Below are 23,567 nucleotides of genomic sequence, written 5' to 3' on the forward strand. Positions count from 1 at the left end.
AAGTGCAACGAGACCCTGTTTTGTTTCCTCTGTGCGTTATGCATTAGCAGTTGCCAACTTGGTGGAAATAGTGAGCTCATTCCCCCACCTCACCAAACACTCCCTTATGGCTATTGCGTGATGCACCTCTTTATTATTATTATTATTATATTCCAATTGAAAAGTAAAGTTAATCCATTGATGTTTTACTTGGTAGTTTTACTAAGGTTAAATGCCAAGTTAATTCAATATTTAGGTCACGTTTGGTTTGCAAAATGTATATTTTTAAAATTATATTAATTTTAATAGAAAATAAATAAAAATATGAAACATTTTATGAATCCATATAGAAATAGATAAGTAATAAATATTTCTAAATTTTATTATGAGGATATATATATTCCTTTCTTATTACACGTTAAGTAAAATAATTAAGAACAAGAGATAATTATTTCCTTGGATTCCCAAAATTTAAATTATATTCCATCTTATTACAAGAAATAATAATTCCACCAAACCAAATGAGTCCTTGTTCAATTAAGTATTAGGAATTTAATTTTGTAAAATTATCCTGCCATATTAGTTGAATATTTAGATAGTATTTTGCATAATATATAAAGGTGAAGAATAATAAGAGTTTTTTAGTTTAAGAAAAATAAACTAAAAAGTTATAAATTTTTCATTTTATTAATATCGCTTTTCGTTTACTATACACAAAAAAAAAAAAAAAAGGACAATCAGGTGCACAAAGCTTCCACATATGCGGAGTCCAAAAAAGAGATGGACCTCAATGAGTCTATAGTATGTAACCTTACCTTGCATTTTTGAAAAACTTAAAAATGACAAGATACACAAAATGTTTTTTTGTCCATCGGGTGTTCACAGTAGGCTTGGACTATTCGATAAAAGGTAATGTATCTCACATTATGTATTTGTTCTCACCCTATCCAAATTTGAACTTGTTTGAACTTCATATATTCAATGCAAATAAATGTCGAAACTACTATTATATATTTTTCATCCAAAGAAATAGACACATGGACACATTAAACGACAGGGGTCCTGTATAAGTTTTTTTGTATAAAAATCTCAAAAATTATCCAAATATTTCTTAGAAGTTACATTTAACAAGCTTAGGGGGGAAAAAGAGAAGAAAAGAAATTTAAGAAAGCAAATTGGTTGCCCCTTGATTTAATATTTATATATGATTAATAAGCTTTTCAATATAGTTTTTGAATGTCTTCGCCCCTACCAATCTTCTTAATTAATGGATCCAATTGTAACCTCTAAATATACTCAAGAGTACGTATTATTATCAAACCAACATTATATAAACTAGTTACGAGGGAGCTTTGTGTACTGGACTATCATTTTCTTTTTTAGTTATGATATCGTGTGATAGTTATTACCTTTAAAATTTTTGTATAAAAAAAACCAAAATATAGCAAGTCCCGCATCAAGGAGTATGAAATGTGAACCCTTAATTTATATCTGTACAAATTTACTCAGTTTAGATAAAAACACAATATATATTAAATTATATTAATACTGCGTTCGAGAACAAAAATTTCGGGTGTTAGGTTTGGATTTGATTGACTTGGGCAAATCTTAATACAATTTTAAATTATATTTTATCCAAATCTAACAGTTATCCAAACATAAGATAATTTTTTTTATAAATTCACACAAATTCAAAGCTATCTCTGGCAATTCAAATGCTAGTCTATATATATATATATATATATATATGATCTGATCTGAGCTGATGCATAAAAAGTGAATGGAAAATCAAAAAAAGCTCAAGATAGAATGCAAGACAGCATGCATGCATATTGCACCAGCACTGCAATATTAAAAATAAAATAATAAAAGAGGGAAGGCGAGGCAAGCTTCTCGTGATGAAAGCCCATACGTTTCACTTTCTTTTTCCTCAAATCTCTCTCTCATCAGTCATCCATCATGCATCGTCTCTATCTGAATTTTTATGTAAGGCCATCAGCGTTAGTGCAGCTGGGCAGCCCCCCACAAGTTGCAATTTGCAAAGGCTACTGATGTAAGCATATATGAATATATATTGAATGCCACCCCCACCGCATATTCATTCAATTCTCATATCCTACACATCTGTATATGTCTCTATACCCATTTCCCTTTAATTAATTAATTAATGGGATAAATATGTGTCTGGTTGATTATTTATGACATCACAATTGATATGTAAGGCTGTGGTCTTAGAATTATTGCATGGGCTATAGCCGTCCACCCACTCACTGGTTGCTGCAATATTATCTTAGCTCATTGCTTTTTGGCCTATATATTTATATTTATATTTATATATATATATATATATATATATGCATTATTGATTTGTATTTTATATAGATATCGTTTTTTTTTAAACAAAACAGTTCCACTCCATCTTTTTCTCTTTCCTTCTCTGTAGTTACCTTCTTTCATCATCTCTTTTGTTTTATCTTTCTCTTTCTTAAAAAAAAATTCATTAATTGACGACCCATATATTATTGATCTCAAACTGCACGACAAGAGTTAGAAATAGTATTAACTTTGAACTCAAGATTTTGTGATTTGAAAAGAGAAAAGAACAGCAAATTTTGTGGAAACTATTGACGCCTATGTCTGACCGTTAGGAACTTGAGAAAATACAAAATAAAGAAAAAAAAATTATCAAAAATATACTTTTTTTGTATTTGATAATCAACAAAAAAATATATAAAATAAATAAAATATATAATAAATCAATAAATAAAATTTTGAAAATATAAGAATGTTTTAAACATCTTTTATAAAATATTTTAGTCATATATACTCTTTCTATAACTTAATTTATTCTTTACAACCTAACTAGCTAGAAGAACATGGTACCCCACACACACATACATATAAGTGATACCTCATTGGAATTAGGTTGGGACCATTGCAGTAATCCACTAAGATTTTAGGCTTGTGTTAGTAACCTTGTCCTAAGAGAAATTATATAGGATACCTTTCCCTCCACGTGTCTGTGCGCCTGTTTTTTTAATTATATACTTACAGAAAATGTATCCCTCTTTGATATTAATAAATATAGGACCAAAATGTCGCATATCTAACATTAAGGAAATAGGCACACATACATGTAGAGGGAGAGGTTCCCTGTATAATTTCTCCTCATCCTAGATTATGGCCTCCATTGTAACAAAAAAAAAAAAAGAGTAAATAACAGTAAAATTACAATTAGTAATAACATCAACTACAACTATAGAGATCAACGTGGTAGAAAGAAATTGCTACTATACTTAAAGGGTTGTACGATATTATTTCTGTATTTTGCTTTTTATTTTTGTGTGTTACGATATTTTATATATTTTAATTAGTTTAATAATATTCTTAATTATTATTTAACTCAAGCACAAAAACAAATACAAGTTCAATTAAACTTTAATTTTTTTCAGCTTTAGCTGGTTAGTTTAATTTTAAAAAAATATATATATTTTCACTTTCAGATATTCTTCTACATAATTTGCGACATTAATATCAAAGAACAGAGAATTGTTGAGGATCTTGAATTCAAGATCCCAAACATATCTAACTTGTCATCCTTATGAATAGGTCACATCGAGACTCATGTAAGGAAAAAAAAAATTTAAATACACTAAGTGTATACACCGGATCTTACATGATTTTGTCATGTGTAGAAAAAAAACTATCTAAATTAATAAAATAGATACATATGTCGAAATCATAATAAATTCGGTATATACACCTAATGCATCTAATAATTTCTCAAGAATAATTCGATAGAAATACATGCCACTTTTGTTCCTAAAATTGAAGTTTCCAATAAGAGACTATCAATCATGGATTTGGTTACATAAAATTCAAAATTTTAATTTAAATTGGTATAAAATATAATATTAAATTATTTTAACATATTAAAATTTTAATTAAATTTTAATATTTTTTTTTCAAATATTACTTAAATATACTAGGATACATTCATCTACAAAAACTCTAATAGGGACTAATTTGGTGACTTTATTAGGTTAAAATAGATGAAGCAGTTTTAGTCTATCTATAATAAAATTGTGGATAGAATAGTAAAAAAGAAAATAAAATATATAGCAAATCATAAATGTAAAATAAAATTTGTGCATGATTAAAATTAGATTTTTTCAATTTTAATCAAGTTATAAATAATTGATTTTCATAGTTTTTAAAGAGAATATAAAAAGAAAATAAAAGGTTCGAGACCACTAGATTTAAATTTATACAAATTTGGCCAAGACACAATTGATTTTGTATTGTATTTGTTTACAAAATATTTCTTATAAATTCAAATTTAATGTTTGAATTAATGTTACACTATGAAATAGGCAATAAAAATATTTTAATTTTTTAAATGGTCAGCCCATCCTTTATAAATGACAACCCAAACATCAAATAAAACAATTATTATTGTAATAACTTCAATTAACATTGATCAATTAAGTCCAAGCCCTTTTAATTAAACTTAGTCACTAAAATAAAACCCCCCTATAAATGGATAAACCGCCCACAATTTTCACTCCCTATTTTGAACTAGGGGTGTAATCGGTTTATTATGGTCCGCTTATGGGCCAAATCGAACCGAACCTTGCAGTTTTTAGTCTTCCCAAACTGAAACCAAATCGAATTTATTATCTTTTAGAGAACCAAACATTTAGCAGTTCGGTTATATTTTTTTGATTTTTGACCAATTTTCTAAATATTCAATAGTCACTTTTCACGAGAATTATTGAGAATCTATTTGGCGTTTTGATTTCTAAATATTTAATGAACCAATAATATATTAACATATTAGTTAAGTAATAATATTAATTTTTATATTTTTTCAATTTTTCAGTTCAGTTATATTTGGGAACCGAAATCAAATACCGAAAAACCAAACTCCTTGTGATTTTGGTTCCATTTTTCTCCGATTTTTAGTTTTTTGGTAATTTTTGTACCCCTAATTTGAACCAACTTGCATGTAATTAATCTCCATCATTTTACTACCATGTTTTTATTTTTTATTTTTATTTAAAAGAAAAGAGTTTAGCATGGGATGTGTTAGTTCTAGCATCACATCAAATTTCTACATCAACAAATGGTGCCCACAAACTTCCAACCTCAAACCTCACCTTAATTAATTGGATCGTCACCTTCTCCCAATCTGTTTTCTTCCTAAATCCAAAATAATTTAGTCAAAATACAGAAGTTATGACAAAATTCTTTATCCTTTCTCAAATATATACGCTCAATTTTAAGAATTAAGTAAATTTAAAGCTCCTTTGCTGTAATTTTCGCTTTTAATTTTCTGTTCTCGCTTTTATAGTAAAAAAAAGAGATTATGAAATATGTTTATTTATATTGTGGACTTTCTACTTTTAGTTAATTATTTTTCAATCATTTGTAAAAAATTATTATTATTATATTTTATGATATTTAGTTATTTTGACAACATGTTATCCAAATATTTTAATATTCATCATTAAATTTTTGGAGTAAATTATTCATTTCATTCATTTATTTTAATTAAAATTAAAATAAAATAATCGTATAAATTTGAAATATAGTTAAGATTAAAATTTTCATAAATTTTTTAGAAAATTAAAAATAATAAGCCATTTGAAAAATAATTTTACTATATTTCAATTGTCATATACAATAAATTTGTTCTTGTAAAAGGAATTTTGAAATGTATTAATTATGTAAAACAATTATACTAATTTTCATTTTTATATAAAATTTTAGTTTTTATTACTTTGCACTTTTATTATTTTAATTGTATTTTTTAAATTTGATTCAAGGATAAAACGGTCATTTATTCAATTTAGTTTTTAATTTATTTTAATTTTATAAATATTAATCAAACAAGTTGCTAATTTTTTTAATTTTTATATAGTTTTTCTATTTTTAAATTTTTGTTTCCATAATTTTTGACAACCCCTTAATTTTAGGGTAAGGTAATAAATGACATATGCAGATTTTAATATTTAAAAAAAAAAACTTGACATTCAGATTTAACTACAATTCTTGTTTTTCAAATTATAGTTATATAGCCTTCATTTAGTTAAACAATAAAACAACAATAGGAAGAACACAAAAAAAAGATGTAATAATTATATAAAGCATTTCATCCCCATTTATTTATGTGAAAAATTATATTAGTTTTCATCTAAATATATTCACAATGCATTTTGGAGCATAAATTTCAGATCCTGAATTTACATTTGGGTGGATTAAAAAAAAAGAAAAAGTTCAGTACAATTTTGTATTATATTTTATAAAAATTTATATAAATCTAAGACTAAAGTCTCTTCCAAACATTGGGTCAAGATTCAAAATCGAGAATATCAGAGAGAATCTTATCTTTTGCTTAAGAGTATAGATTTTGAATCTTTAAATAATCTAAGTCACAAAACTCGTGTCTTTAAATACAACATCACCTTGTTATCTTATATTTGAACGCACGAATATTCTCAAACACCAAATTTAAATTAATAAAAATTTAGACAAAGTATGACATAAAAATAACTAAAATTATAATTCAAAACCTAAAATCTAAAACCCATACCACCAAATTTAAATTTCGAAAATCACACCTAACTTTGAATGAATTTGAACCAAATTTAATATAATATTTTATTACATTTTATCCAAAGAGTAATTGAGAGTCACGGGCGGAAGCATGGGAGGATCATGCAAATCTTAAGACGAAGGATCACGTTTCTCTGAGGAGGACCACAAAGCAAAGCAGCTCTCTCTCTCTCTCCCTCTCTCTCTCTCTCTCTCCGCATGTGCCAACGTCTCCGTCCCCACCGGCGCCCATCATTATCAAAAACCCCAGAATCGCAGAAACGCGGAAACTCCCAGCCTGCCGTGATTTAATTTACTTACTGACTTTTTTAAAAAAATAATAATTTTTACTTTATTTTATTTTTTTTGCTATTTTCCTTAATTTTCTTCTTTTTAAAAAAAAATAATTTCAATTAAAATTCCAGGAAACGCGGTGCGTGAGTCGGTGAGTCAATCCACGTTGAACTCGTGACCCACGACTCGAGACCCGCCTGATGCACTATTCCACGCTCCCATGCCATTAGTGTGAATTTCAAATTCCTCTTTAACTTCTGCTTCTTGTGACGCATGAAATGCTGCTGATTTCCATGTGTAGCTGTAATCTTCTATCTACATCTAGGTTTATTATTGTTTATTTTTTAAAAACATTTTAATTTTATATTTGAATAAATAAATATATTCCCAACTCTCAATTCTCAACTCTCATGGTCTAGCTGATATTCATAGTTTGATGGGCCTCAAGTCCAGTGGATCTCAAGCCCAGAAAACTTTTGGATGGCTCTCCACCAGATGGTCATAGTTTTCTGGGTATCAAGCCCTGGGCCTCAAGGCCAGCAAATTCTGATGTTATAATTTCTTGGGCCTTGAGCCCGCTGATTCATAGAGCAGACAATTTTAACCCCTTTATACCTTCAAATAATAAATTTAAAAAGGGGAGCATACATTTAAAATTTAAATAAATATTTTTAATTTTTGATTATCTATTACAATAGTAAATATTTAAAAGTGAGTTACACAACTAATGTAATTTATTTAGTCCAAATTTTAAATCATGGTATTTTAGTGATGTGGAATTCAAAGTCTGCACAAGAAAAAAAAAAAAAGACAAACCAAATATTCAAAATTGAGGTTATTCGAGATTGTCAATTTTAAAATTTTAGATTAAATGTATAAGAACTTAAATTAAATTTTAAAAAATAAAATTTAAATTTATAATCTAAATCTAAACTTTGAGTTTCACAGACGCAAGATAAAAGTTTGAATTTTGAACATTAAAAGACTAGTTCTCGAGATAGTTGGGCTTGGGCCTTGGGTTGGTCCTGGGCTTGAGCTTATAACTACTTCTTATGTATAAGGCATGGTGCACTTCTATTGAGGCCTCAGCAGCCCATCCAAAATGTTCCAAGTCTATTGGCTATATAATATTTTTAATATTGTTTTATCATAAATTGAAACGAAATCCCAAAAAGTTATTTTTAAAAAGTTACATTTGGTTCATAATAATTTAAATAAAATTACTCACGTAAAAGTTTGTGGTATTTTTTTCTTTGGTCCTTTAGCAGTAGCTCATCTTTTAATCTTCGTCACTATTCTAATTATTTTATTATTTTATTAAATATACAAAATAATAATAATAATAATAATAATAATAATAATACCACAAAATTGCTTTGCACCATTGATAGACTACTTAAGATTCAATTCAAAAAGCTCTACTTAAGTTTGTCATTGTCCATAAATTTTATATTACTAAAATTTTTAAATTTTATTTATACAATTTTTGTGCACCCTACTTGGATAAGGTGATTGTCTAGGCAAACAACCCTTAGGAAAATGAATTTTAATAAGACTTAGGATACAATTGCCCTTAACCCAAATAATCTTCCATTACTAGTAATTTGATAATTATATTAAAATGTGTTGTGTAGTACCATTAGGGGAACTAGTTAATAAAAACTAATATAACTTTTCACAAAATTTGTTAATCCTGATAAAAAATTTCAAAGATAAAAGTTTTATAATATAATATGTTTCGACTCTTTTTAAATACACGACTTAGAAAAAAAAAACATTGTGGCTTGAAATATGTTTTATTGAATTTATTAAACAATTATGCCAAGTAATGCTATTTCGAACATTAAATTTGTGTTCAATAAAAGAGACGTGTCAATTCCATACAAAAGTTTTAAAAAAATCTTGGTACTAGAAATTATTTTAGAGCAAGAGATACTTGTCGCAATGTCTCAAAGAAAGAGTTTGGAATGGCGATAGATAATAGATATTAAAATTTAAATGAAATTACCACTAACCTATTACTTAGTTTGGTGTGATTAGAATACTTATTTACTACTCATTGATTGGTTTATAAACTATTCATAGGTTAAGGAACCAATAATCTTAGTCTACATTACCAGATGCAGGATCGAGAGTTCAACACCCCCTACACACTCGTTTTACGAACAGTACCTAATTAATTATGAATTATCTCAAAATTAAATTTTGATGGTCTTTAATTAACTCGGTTAAAGTAAACAAATTAATTAATTAATTAAAAAAGGAAAACAAAAAATCACAATGTGATTATGAATGTCTAATAAGATCTCAAAATAAGGAGATCTTATTAGATAAATTCCCTTCAGAGTTAATATAGATGAGATCTGAAAATTTTTTTACTCTTTTGAAATCATCGGGACGCACTTGCACAAAAACAAGTAAAATCATCTAAAAGCATCCTTAAAAACATTCCCAGATTTTTTCAAAATCTCTTAATTTTTTTAAAAATATTTCCCATATTTTTCTAAAATTTTATGGGATTTTTTAAAAATATATTTTCCTCATTTTTGTTGGTATTTCATTTTCCTTTTTTTAGAAAAAATTTGAGTCAAAATAACTCGAATTTTTTTCCCGACTTCCAAAAAAAAGAATTTTGTTTTCCAAATTCTTCCTGTTTTTTTTTTTAATGATTTTCATTATTTTTCTCCAATTAAAAATTAAGTAAAGAAAATCTCATCAAACAAAATAAGGAAACAAACCGAAAGAGAAATAATGTACTTATCAGTTGGGTTTTCTTCAATCTGGCCATAAGACTTAGGCTTCTTCGTGGATTCCAATACTTGAAGCTACTCTTATAATGAAGTTGTTGTCTGAGGCATGAAACCGCTATTGAAAAAGCTCCAAATGAAAATCTGACTGTCCATAATGAAGAAGGATGCGTTCGACATAGTTTTGCAAAATTTTAGCTCAATCAGACGGGAAATCATCATCCGATTGTTTAGATCAAATTGACTGTGCATGTATCTCTAATCCTGAAACTGCTGCTGTAATAGGGCTACTATCCAAACCATGAAACCGACATTGTAAAACTCCAAATGATAATCCGACCGTTCCGAATGAAAAATAAAGAGTCTTGAACAACTTGTAAAAATTTAAGTTCAATCAAATAAGAAATCACCGTCTGATCATATAGGTCAAGCTAATTGCATTGACACCTCCAATCCTAAATTTTTAGCAAAAACAATTTTTTCCTCTGTCACTCTTTCTTAGTGCGAATTTTTTTTCCTCCTCTCTTCTTGTGTTCTTCACCTGCTTTGAAGCCTCTATTTATAGGCTTGGAGAGGTAATTTGAATTCAATTTGATTGGTCAATCAAATTTTAAAACATATTTTCAATTTGCTTTAATCAAAATTTTAACTCCAAAGTTAATTCCCAAACACCACTAATATTAGATTTTTGCACATGTTTATTCTTGATTTTTCTTTGCAAGTTTGAATTGCTTAATCAAACTACCAATTTGCTTTAATAAAAAATTTCAATTCCAAAGTTAACTCCTAATCACCACTTTTTTTTTTTTTTTTGCATATTTTTCACATTACGTGTTTGGAAATGATTTGCAAATTGAAGACTACTTTGCCCATTTTAATTTTTTTTTTAATTTCCTATGTAAAAATGTATTTTCCTTCTCTCTACATTTTTTATTTTTTTCTATTTGTATTTTTTTGTATGAAATGAAAAAAAAAAAAAAAAATTTCTTTTGTTTATGTAATATAAGACCCCTGAACAAATTGGGGTACCTACAATACTAAAATAAATAATTGAACCAAGAAAAAATTTCTCAATCCCTAAGAAATGAGCTAGTTGATGTCATAGTAAAAATTTGTTAAAGTAAAATAAAAATTAACAACTTATTTGATTAATATTTTTAAAACTAAAAAAATTCATCTTAATTCAACGAATGCTCATTTTTGTCTTTATACCTAAAAACAACTAAAACGAATATACAATTTGTAACACCCGATTTTTCTACTATTTTTTTTTATATATACAATAAACATTAATAATCAATCATCTAACAAACATCTCTGATATCATATATCCAGATAACCCAACCCGAAGTGGGGTATCGGGAAATCTGTCCATTAAAACATACTATCCATACAGCAAAATACAAAAGGTGTCCGTGTCCTATATACAATACCAGAGTGCTATGACCTCTATACATATACATATACATTCCCAAAAATTCATAAAATACTCTAGGGCTATACATAATATTTCCCCGACTCTAAAACACTTACCCTAAATACTAGGGTACTAAATCTCCACTATCTCAGAGCTCAATCCACTTGCATGTCCTTATTTCCTGAAATGTTTAAATTTTGGACGAGACACCTCTCAATAAGATGGAATAAATTATTGACAGTGTGTGACAACATGAGTTTTGGTATATCGTAACACATTCATTTAAATAATTATATTAACTGAGAAAAACATACAGATATGTGCTCATAATCATATATATATATATACATAATTTCATAAGTTTTCATTTCTCCTATAAAAATTCTAGCTCATGAGTATCCACCAGTATACGACACTACACGTATACAACTCATGGCTGTTCATCTTTCATTTCATTTCTTATATTCATATTCTAACCCATAGGTATCCACCAGCATATAGCACAACACGTCTGTAACTCATGACTGTTCATCATATTGTAACATACAATTATCGCGTCTGTAATGAGAAATCATCCTGAGGATATTCATGTCACATCGTCATATATTCACCCCACATGACCGGATTGTGCGGCCCGAAGGCGAGACCTAACCGTGGCTAGCCTACCAGGTTAGATCAAAACTAAACGCGTCTGTAGTACGATTGGCCTACCCAATCATGGTTTGGACCCCGGGGGGTAACTCTACTCTTTACATGCTCAATCAATTGTATCTGCCACACTCTAAGACGTGTGGTTGCACTAACACATATGCTAGCAACGGTACTGTGCTCTCTGTATATCTTGGCCCATCAGGGTTCTCATTTCCACATTTTTGTATTCATTTTTCATCGTGTCTGCATATCTCATCATATCTGTATAATTCTTATCATATTTGTATATATCTCATTTCATCATTTATGTGTTAAACATCTTTGTGTATATCACATGTCATCATTTCTATATAAACACATCTCTGTATATCACGTATCATCATTTTAGTATAAAACATATCTATATTTCTCATATCATCATATCTACATAAAACATATCAGTATATCTCATATTATAATATCTGTATAAAAACATATATGTATATCTCATAATTTCATTACTGTATAAAATCATATATGTGCTTTTCATGACATCACTTCTTAGTGCAAATCATATATTTAAGTATCAATCACATTCTCAGTATAAAACTGTTATTTCATATTCCTCATGCCACACAAATTTAGATTGATAATCATAATATAATAATCACAGGGAAAATATTCATATTATACTTTTTCCAAAACCATATATAGTATTCTCAATTTCACATACTATAATTATAATTTATGCCCCTTACCTGCTTACTAAGAGGGTGCCTAGTAAGATCTCTAAATCAACGCCCACAGTGTTCGGAGCTCAAAATCCTAAAATCATATTTTCCCAGTTTAATCAGCTTAACCTCAAAATTACAATTATCTTAATATTCTTAGGCTCACACACTCCCGTTAACCGATTAAATTCTAAAGAAAACGCGGGTATGATCCACTTCTCATATTTAAATTTAATTTATAACATATTTAAAAACATCAATATGATCAAATCCTTGCAATTTAATCTAATTTCAAAATATTCCCCCAAAAATTCTATTTAATCAAATCTCAGCAATTTAATTAATTCTAAAATATTTTCAAAAATATATTTTCATCAAATCTCTGCAATTTAACTTAATCCCAAAACATTCCCAAAAGTCTAATTTAATCAATTCCTTACAATTTAACTATTCATTTTATTTGTTTATTTAATTTTTATTTTAATATAATATTAATTAATTTTATTTTTCATTTTATCATTATTATTTTTTTTACACTTACACATATATTATTTTTGGGATCCTTACATTCTCCCTTCTTTGTAAAAATGTCGTCCTCAAAATTTGTTAAATATAATTCTACTTTTATGACAATCTCCTATAGGAATCACTGAAATATTTATCTAACTCTAGGAAGAGCCGATGGTCACCTATATAACGGTCCCGTCCCAAATTTATTAACAATTCTAACTTGTGGTGGAAGAATAACGTGGTTACAATAGGGTCCTCAGAGATTACAATCAATCACATAAAAAAAAAATTCTCCCAAAACCATTTATAACCTAAAACCAAAAACACTAACTACCCTACACTATACAAGTCAATAAACAAAACAATCTAACTCAACTTTGGACCCCGCTAAACAGGTGTGGATATCTCTAGCGCATCTTATCCTCCAATTCCCATGAAACTTATTCAATTGCGTGATTGCGCCATAGTACTTTTACTAGTGAGATCCTTTTAGTGCGTAACTTTCGTTCCTTCTGATCTAGAATCTGCACTGCCACTTATTCGTATGACAGGACATCTCTAAGTTCCAGTGATTCATAACTGATTACATGGGAAGGATTGGGGACATACTTCCTCAACATTGATACATGAAATATATCATGGATCTTAGATAGCACCGGAGGTAATGCTAACTTGTAGGCAATTAGACCCACTCTTTCCAATATCTCAAATGGACCAATAAACTTAAGGCTCAACTTACCATTTTTCCCAAACCTAATAATTCCTTTTATCAGTGCAACTTTTAAGAATACATGGTCCCCCACACCAAACTCCAGCTTTTGTCGCTGGGTGTCTGCATAACTTTTCTATTGACTTTGAGCTATTTTGATTCGGTCTCGGATGAGTCTAATCTTCTCTAAAGTCTGCTGACCAATCTCTAACCCCAAAACCTGCCTTTCACCAATTTCATCCTAATATAACGGAGATCGGCACCTCCTACCATACAATGCTTCATATGGTGTCATCCCAATACTGGTCTGATAGTTGTTGTTATAAGCAAATTCAACCAGTGGTAAATACTGGATCCAACTACCTCTAAAGTCTAGCATGCACGCTCGCAGCATATCCTCCAGTATTTGTATGGTCCTCTCTGTCTGTCCATCGGTTTGAGGATGAAATGTTGTACTGAATGTCAGTTGTGTACCCATGACTCTATGCAAAATCTTCCAAAATTGAGATGTGAACCGTGGGTCTCGGTCCAATACAATGGACAATGGCACACCATGCAGTCTAACTATCTTTTGTACGTACAACTCTGCACGTCTACTCATGGAGTAGTTAACTTTGATGGGAAGAAAATTGGCAGTTTTCGTCAATGGGTCAACGACTACCCAGACGATGTCCTGTCCATGCAATGTCGCGCGGTAACCCTATAACAAAATCCATAAAAATGTGCTCCCAGTTCCATTATGGGATGTGAAGTGGTTGCAACGTTCCTGCCGGTCTCTGATGCTTTGTTTTCACCTGCCGGCATGTCTTCAGCGATTTATTTCTTCATATTACTTCACCAAAAAGACTCCCGAAGATCCCTATACATCTTAGTGCTTCCAGGGTGCACTGTATAAAGGGATCAGTGCACTTCCTCCAAGATAATTCTCTTAACCTTAGCAGCATCCAGTACACAAAGTCTAGTATGAAATCTCAAAGTTCCATCATCTAAGATATTAAACTCGGCTCCTTAATCATTCTGCACTTTATCCATAATTTTTGCAAATTCTACATCTCTCATATAAGCAGCTTTAATTATTTCCTGAAAGGTGGGCTGAAATACCAGATTAACAATGAAGGCCTGGTGATTTCCCTCTTCCAACTCCGCACCAAGCCTTTCTAAATCCATCTAGATCGGATGCTGAGTCACCATTGCTGATAATGATGAACCCACTGATTTTTTACTTAAAGCATCAGCTACCACATTAGTTTTTCCCGGATGGTAACTAATGGTGCAGTCATAATATTTAATCAGCTTTAGCCACTTCTCTATCTATGTTTAATTCTTTTTGTGTGAAGAAATAATTCAAACTCTTGTGGTCTGTAAGAGACTCGGAAAATTATAACTACTAAAATAATTAAGAAAGATAATAAACATAATGGATAAATAAATAATAAGGGAAAAGGGAATATTTGAAAGGGAAAGGCAGCAGACCTCGTCGACGAATCTTCTGTCTTCATCAACGAGTGACCTTCTAGGGATCGTCGACGAAGCAATCCCGAGTGAGTGAATTTCAGATTTTATGTTTCGTCGACGAATGCATCCTCTCGTCGATGAATTCCCTTATGTGGTTCGTCGATGAATCATGTCTTCTCGTCGACGAAGCCATGTGGCAACATCATGTATAAATAGATTTGAGGAAGCTTCTCCGCAAAGAAATAACTTTTTCTTCATTTTTCTCTATCTAAAATGCTTCTCTCTGCCTTCTCTCTAAGATTATGGCTCGGATTCAGCCCGAATCAACAAACGGAAACCACTACGATGTTCTAGGGGAGATTCTCTACACATCTAGCGAAGTAGATTTCTAAACTGGGCTTTTTAAGAATCGCTCCAAAGTTGAGGTAAGGGTTTAAAATTCCTAGTTGTTGGGGTTTTAAATATTTATTTGAGGTTTATGCGTTGAGAAAATGTTGAAATAGTAGGTTATTTGGGGTTTATTTGATTAAACTAGGGTTTTTGATTCAAGGTTTGGGTAAGCGTCGCAGGTATTATTTTGGGGATCCTACTGGCATAGTTCAGAAAATTAGGTAAGGGGAATATATTAAATCAGGATTTTTGAGGAAATAACTGGAGAAATATGGGAACTTTATATATATATATATATATATATATATATATATATGTATATGATTTTCACATGGGTTTTGAAAAGCCAACTGTTTGAATTGTAAATTTATGAGCCTAGGGTTGTGCTACTAGATATTATTTGTGAAAATGGAAATATAAAATGACTGATTTTCTGGTTAATTGTATAAGATATTAAATGTATGTTTTCAGTATATGAATGATAAATGTGGGTTGGCTTATTTTACAGTAAACGTATAAAATATGTTGTTAACTTGTGTGGCATGAGTAAAATGAAGTTTTTGTGTTGAACTATGATATATGTATGAGATGCAGGAAATACTGGAAATGTATTGAGAATTAAAAAGTGATGTGGTTTATTTTGCATGTGTTTGATAATGTTAAATTACAATGTATGGTTTGAGAACCCCGGTGGACCTGAAAATGGCACAGTATTGTTGCGGATATGTATGATAGCGCTAATACACCCACACGTCTTAGATAGAGCGTGGAGACGTGATGGTCGATTGTGCTGGGAAGGGTAGTGTCCCCCTAGAGTCTAGACCAGTGTGGGAATAGCTAATCAGACCTACAGACTGTAGAATGTGGTTGATTTAACTCTAGTGGGCCGACTAGGGTTAAGTCCAACCTTCAGGCCACACAACCCGTCATGGGACAGAAACATGACTATGATTATCACCGGTATAAAGGGTTTTAAACGCATAATTGTAAGTTTAACCATGGATAATATGAGAACAATGGATATGGAAATAACAGCTATGGAAGCAACGGATATAAAAACAGCAGACGGAAATGACATGAAAACAGAATTTGTGAAAGCAGACATGAATATAGAAATGAGAAATATAGAATATGAATGTGAATGTAATGAATGACACAGAGATAATAGCATAAAGAGTAATGTAGTAAAATTATCAATATTAAATATAGTAGTATTACATGTATTAGGGACGGGGTATACTCTTCGCCCGAGGGCTTACTGAGAAAGGCAAGTGCTTTGATAGGTATCAGATGTAACTGTGGGCTGCATAACATATTAGGACAGAGAGAAACAACTTGTATGAGTGGGTAATCTTCCTTATTATTGGAAACTTCTATCAGTAAACCTTTGCGTGAATACGTGAGTATAAGATAAACTAACCACCTGAGGGCTTACTCAGTAAGGTAAGTGCTCTGATATGCTTCAATTGTGACCGTAGGTTGCTTAAGGTATCATAGCATAAGAGTGCTACTTGTGCGAGCAGGTAATCACCCCTATCCTTGGGAACTCTTGTTGGTAAAATACCTTACATGTGTTTGAGTAGGAACAGAGAATGATTTCAATTTTGTGATTTCATTTGAAAATAATGAATATATATATATATATATATATGTGTGTGTGTGTGTGTGTGCGCGCACGTGTGTGTGCGCGTGCACGCGCGTGTGCGTGCGTGTGTCGTACTTAAACCTCATGATTGTCACACACTGATTTAATGTATTACATCCTTATTGAGATGTGTCTCACCCGATAGTTGAACTTTATATTTTTCAGGACCTTCGTGTGATTGAGCTTAGAGAGCTCGAGGTTGGTATAGCATTTTTGAAAGAAAGAAATGGTATAAACTTTGGTTATAATATTTGGGGTTGTAATATATTTATGTTTTCAGAGTTGTGAATGGTTGTGAATACTGGATATTGGTTTATACTTTTGAGGTTGTATAGATGTAGAAACTTAGGTATGTTATTGAGGTGTTGTTATTATTTCCGCCGCATAACTGATATAGAGTCAGGTTTAGGTAAATGGAACACGTAGCAACTGGACCCCACTTGGCGGGTTCGGGGCATTACAAGGTGGTATCAGAGGTATATTTAAAATAACACTTCGGACCCTAGTTTCGAGTTCGGGGTGTTATAGTAAAGATCTCACACCTACTCCCATACAAATAATGTCTTCAAATTTTCAACTCGTAAACCACCGCAACTAACTTCAGATCATAGGTAAGGTAATTCTTTTCATATTTTTTGAGCCGCCGTGAAACATAAGCTACAACTCCCCCCCCCCCCCGGTACATCAAAACACACCTAAGCCCTTTGTGTGAAGCATCACTGTAAATTACAAAACCCTCTTTTCCCGAAGGAATCGTCAAAACCGGTGCAGTGATGAGTCGCTGCTTTAATTCCTGGAAGCTCTATTCACACTTATTTGTCCATTCAAACCTCATACTCTTCCTGGTCAATTTTGTCAAAGGACCTGAAAGTTTAGAGAATTCCTCTACAAATCGACGATAGCATCCTACCAAACCCAAGAAATTTCGGACTTCCTACACATTTTTTCGGTCTTTCCCAGTCCACTACCGCCTCAATCTTACTTGGATCCACAGAAATGTCACCCCTAGATATCACGTGTCTGAGGAAAGTGACTTGCTTCAACCAGAACTCATACTTCTTTAACTTTGCATATATCATTTTTTCTGTCAGCACCTAAAGAACTATCCTCAAATGGTCATCGTGCTCCTCAGGGCTCTTTGAATATACCAAAACATCATCAATAAAAATTACAACAAACTAATCTAGGGATTGATGGAAAACCCTATTCATCAAGACCATGAATACAGCAGGAGCACTCGTCAGTTCAAACGGCATAACCAGGAACTCATAATGGTCATACCGAGTCCAGAATAAATTATTGATAGTGTGTGGCATATCTGTATATATTTATATCAACCGAGAAAAACATACAGATATGTACTCATAATCATATATATATATAAACATAGTTTCATAAGCTTTCATTTCTCATATTCAAGTTCTAACTCATGAATATCCACCAGTAAACAACACTACACATTTGTAACTCATAATTGTTCATCTTTCATTTCATTTCTCATATTCATATTATAGTCCATGGGTATCCACCGACATGTAGCACAACGTGTCTGTAATTTATGAATGTTCATCATATTGTAACATACAATTATCGCGTCTGTAATGAGAAACCATCCTGAGGATATTCATGTCACATTGTCATGTATTCACCCCACATAACTGGGTTGTGCAGCCCGAAGGCGGGACCTAATCGTGGCTGGCCTATTAGGTTAGATCAAAACTAAACGCGTATGTAGTACAATTGGCCTAACCAATCCTGGTCTGAACCGCACTGGTAACTCTACTCTTCACAGGCCCAATCGACTGTCTCTGCCACACTTTATCCATGACGTGTGGTTGCACTAACACATATGTTAGCAAAGGTACCGTGCTCTCTATATATCTCTGGTCCATCAGGGTTCTCATTTTCACATTTTTGTATTCATTTTTCATCATGTCTGTATATCTCATCATATCTGTATAATTCTCATCATATTTGTATATATCTCATTTCATGTTTATATATATCTCATTTCATCATTTATGTATAAAACATCTTTGTGTATATCACATATCATCATTTCTATATAAACACTTCTTTGTATATCATGTATCATCATTTTAGTATAAAACATATCTATATTTCTCATATCATCATATCTACGTAAAACATATCAGTATATCTCATATTATAATATCTGTATAAAAACATATATGTATATCTCATAATTTCATTATTGTATAAAATCATATATGTGCTTTTCATAACATTATTTCTCAGTGCAAACCACATATTTAAGTATCAATCACATTCTCAGTATAAAACTGTTATTTCATATTCCTCATGTTACGCAATTTTAGACTGATAATCATAATATAATAATCACAGGGAAAAAATCCATATCATAGTTTTTCCAAAACTATACTTTAAGTCAACGAGTTAATTTCCCAAAAATATCTGTTATAATTTATTTCCTTTACTTGCTTGCTGAGAGAGTGTCTGCTAAGATCTCTAAACCAACGCCCACGATGTTCGAAGTTCAAAACTCTGAAATCATATTTTTCCAATTTAATCAGGACAACCCCAGAATTACAATTATCTTAATATTCATAAGCTCACATACTCACATTAATCGATTAAATTCTAAAGAAAACACGAGTATGATCCACTTTTCATATTTAAATTTAATTTCTAACATATTTAAAATCATTCATATGATCAAATTCTCGCAGTTTAATTTAATTCAAAAATATTTTCCAAAAATTATATTTAATCAAATCTTTATAGTTTAACTTAATTTCAAAATATTCTCAAAAATCTAATTTCATCAAATCCCTGTAATTTAACTTAATCCCAAAATATTCTCAAAAATCTAATTTAATCAATTCCTTACAATTTAACTTAATCTTAAAACATTCTCAAAAATCTAATATAATCAAATACTACAATTTAATTGGTTAAAATTTTAAAACAATATATATAATTTGTACTCCTCACCTTAACGTTGGAGTGATTGGTAAGATCCCAAAATAAAAAATCTACTCTGATTAAAATGATGAGGATCGAAACTAGGGTCCCATGGTGGTGTTCTTTTTCTATTCGAATTAAAGGTGGGGAAAATGAAGGGAGAGAGTGGGAGAGAGAAAGGGTTGAAAACCGTTGGGGGGGTCCTTGTGGGGGTCCGTGGTTCTGCAAATGGGAGATTGAAATCTCCTTCAATTTTTTTCAACAGGAAGCTTAAAAAGCTTTAATCTTCCTGTTTCTAACCTTAATATATATATATATATATATATATATATATTTATTCCAATTAGTTTTTTTTTCTCATTATAATATTATTTTATTTATTTATTTATTTAGTTTTTATTTTAATATAATATTAATTAATTTTATTATTATTATTACACTTACGCATATTATTTTTGGAGTCGTTACACAATTAACACAATTAAATAAAAAAATACAAATTTAAAAAATTACAATGCAAATATAAATTATTATAACAGTAATTGAAAATTTGTAAAAAAAAATTTATAGCTTTATTATTTGTTAAAAAATTATAAATTTATGGAAAATTATTTTAATAATTTTCTCGTTCACATGGTCAAATTTTAAAAGTTTAATTACAAATTTTTGTATAAAATAATGATTTAATTTATCAAAGTCAATTAAGAATATTAAAATATTTTAGCAAAGGGTTATCAAAATAGAAATAAAAAACTAGCGGTATAAGCAAATGCATTTTCATAAATTGATTCTTACCGTAAATCAAGATAAAAATAAAACACATAAATGATAACAAAGAATACCTTTAGTTATGTTTTTTGTTTTATTTTATTTTTTTCTTTTTTCCTCGACCCACCTCTCATGCATTCATCTCATAAAATTAATAAGAGCCTACAACTATTGAGGACCTATTAAAGAATGCATATGATGGATTATGGAATTGACATATTTTGGAGTTTTTTTTTTTCAATTTTATTTATATTATAGTGGTGTTTATGGATGATAGTACATCTTAGACAACAAATATAATATTTATTTAATTATTTTTAAAAACTTGTTTAAATTGTATTAATAATGAATATTAAAAATTTTAAAATACTTATTATGTCACATTGTATTATTACATTGATATAAATTTTAATAAGAAATCAATCATCTAATGTATTTAAAAATTGAAGAACACTAGTTAGTAGCGTTTTCAATGCAACTCTCTCAAATATATTCATTTGTATTTTTTTTCCTTTTCTACTTCACCTTTAAATGAGATAAACCGTTAACTTGATGCATATTCTTCCAACGATTAAACTGACCCAAACTATGATTCGACTTCGAATTTATTGTCAAATCTATAGGATTGGATCAGTTGAAATTTTAGGCCTAACCTGATCCATGAATACCCTTAATTTAAAAACCCCATGTTCAATGATTTATTTATTTGGAATCAAATTGTTTTGCCTTACTATTTGAAAATTTAAAAGATATTGAATATTAAGGAAACACTTTCCAAAATAGATGACAACAAAATTAAGTCAATAGATGACAGCAAACTCGATTCCATTCCACGATCTAAAAAATTGTATTCATTCACTTATTTCGATTTATGTAAAAATTGCAATTATAGCTATTCCATTTATGTAAAGATTGTAATTATAGCTATATGCTAGTCTTTCATATAATTTTGCCAATTCCTATAATTACTTTAGGACACAAGTTTTGTAATTTTTATAACATCTGTAAGCTGCTACATATATACAATTCCTCTCCACAACAATTGCACGAGAGTTTCCATCATGTGAGTATTCTTTTATTGAATTAATAGACTTGTTCTTTTTAAGGAACATATTAAAAAAAATTGTACCTGTTCCTTGATTTAACAAGAACAAATTCCTATCATACAATTCCAACCATTTGATTTTTAGACTAAAAAATTTATACGTGCAACAACCAAATTTTGGATTTAAAATCATAGATTTATGGGAAGGACAATCATGTTAGGATCTTTTTTCTTTATGAATCGTGAATTTCCTAAAACAACATCAAATTAAAGATTACATCGAAAATTTATAGCAGCTTACCAAATAAATGTTATAAGAAAAAAGAGCACATGTATTACTAGCATGACATTTACAGCTAGATTCAATCGAATTAAAAAAAAAATGGACCCTTTTGAACTAAATTTAATTTTCAAAAAACAAGCAAGGGTTTAAAAAATGATAATAATAATAATAATAATAATAATAATAATATTAATAATAAAAGAAAAAAGTAAAAGAAATATACTAATAAACATAGAGGAAAAAAATCATAGAGAATAAGAAATAAAACTAGTATTTATTTTTAGTTAATGAAATACAATATAGCGAGAAAGGGATAAATATTGTATAAAAATATTATAATTTATTGATTAAATAACAATCAATGTTATTTTAATAAACATATAATACACAAAAAATGGTTATCCTCGAGCATAATAACAATATAATATATATTTATAATTTGTAAACTATTATATTCATGCATGATAACAATTCAATTCACCCTATTGCAATATCCTTTCAAATTTATATGAATTATGACTAAAATTATTTTATTTATTTTTTTACACTTCACACAGTCACACACAACTATACATATCGTATAATTGATAAATAATACTTTTAAATATATATATATATATATATATATATAATGAGAATAATAAAATAGAAGGACAATCAAAATTTGGAAGACCAATGGGGAGTAAATACATCTATGGCTAGCTAGATTGAATACTTATAGAAAATAAACTTAAAAAGTGGTGATTTAGATTATTTGAATATTGATAACATAGATCATATTTTCTTTTATAAGAAACATTGATTTGATAGAGGTTAAAGATTGTAACAATGATAAACATAGATTAATGTGACACATTGCTATTTTTTAATTCTTAAATTACACGAAATGGTAAAAAATATATATTCATATATACAACTAAATTAAAAGAATATTCCACTCAATTTCTTAATTGAATTTTTAAGATCAACTTTTTAAGGTATCTTATCCCACAAACATATTGAGAGATCGTTTGGAACCACTTATGTAAAAATACTTTTATAAATGCTGATAATAAGTATTAAACTAGAAAAGTGTTGAAAGTTATAAGTGGTGTTTGATTATATTTAAAATAAATGGTATTTGGGCACATACTTTAATTATAGGGTACTATAAGATTATTTAAAAATATATTTTAAATTACAAATATTAATAATTTTTATTAAAATTTTCATTAATAATTATTTTAATTAGTTATAATTAAAAATTAAATATTTTCTATTAAAAAATAATATAAGATTATTACTTTTAATTAATAATAATCTTGTTATTAATGTATATTTATAACATATTACTATCATATTAAATTATGATAAAAGCAATATTATTAACTAAATTTGAAATTTGAAATTAAATTAATAAATAATTTTGTTCAGTTAATAAT

Source organism: Malania oleifera, chromosome 10, assembly GCF_029873635.1.
Source record: "Malania oleifera isolate guangnan ecotype guangnan chromosome 10, ASM2987363v1, whole genome shotgun sequence".
NCBI classification, from domain to species: domain Eukaryota; kingdom Viridiplantae; phylum Streptophyta; class Magnoliopsida; order Santalales; family Ximeniaceae; genus Malania; species Malania oleifera.